This window comes from Penaeus monodon, chromosome 29, assembly GCF_015228065.2.
Source record: "Penaeus monodon isolate SGIC_2016 chromosome 29, NSTDA_Pmon_1, whole genome shotgun sequence".
NCBI lineage: Eukaryota > Metazoa > Arthropoda > Malacostraca > Decapoda > Penaeidae > Penaeus > Penaeus monodon.
Window position 1 is genome coordinate 30,969,490 of NC_051414.1, and position 290 is coordinate 30,969,779.

General features: G+C 32.1%; 1 protein-coding gene across 1 annotated transcript in view; it reads left to right on the plus strand.

Moving 5' to 3' along the window:
- LOC119592143 overlaps positions 1-290 on the plus strand; it is a gene marked incomplete in the record, with an annotated part of 95,275 nt that overhangs the window by 88,991 nt on the left and 5,994 nt on the right.

A 290-nucleotide genomic window follows, 5' to 3' on the forward strand; every position in this document is an offset into this window, starting at 1 on the left:
TGCTAGTTTAATAGTCTGAATATGAACTAGTCCATTGCAACAGCACCATTGAAACTGGCAGATGCCTGTTTTTTGTGAAAGGCATTTAGTCAGTAGACACACAGTATATATTAGTTAAAGGTAATTGTATTCATATCCATCTTTTGAAATAGAAATACATGACTGACAGGAATAGATATAGAGTTAAGTACTGTAAAGGTATTGAGAGCAGCAGAATTATTATGGCAGCCTTTGTCACTTCTATCTCATTATAAGGTATATAAAAATCCATTATTGTTTCTGTTATCATT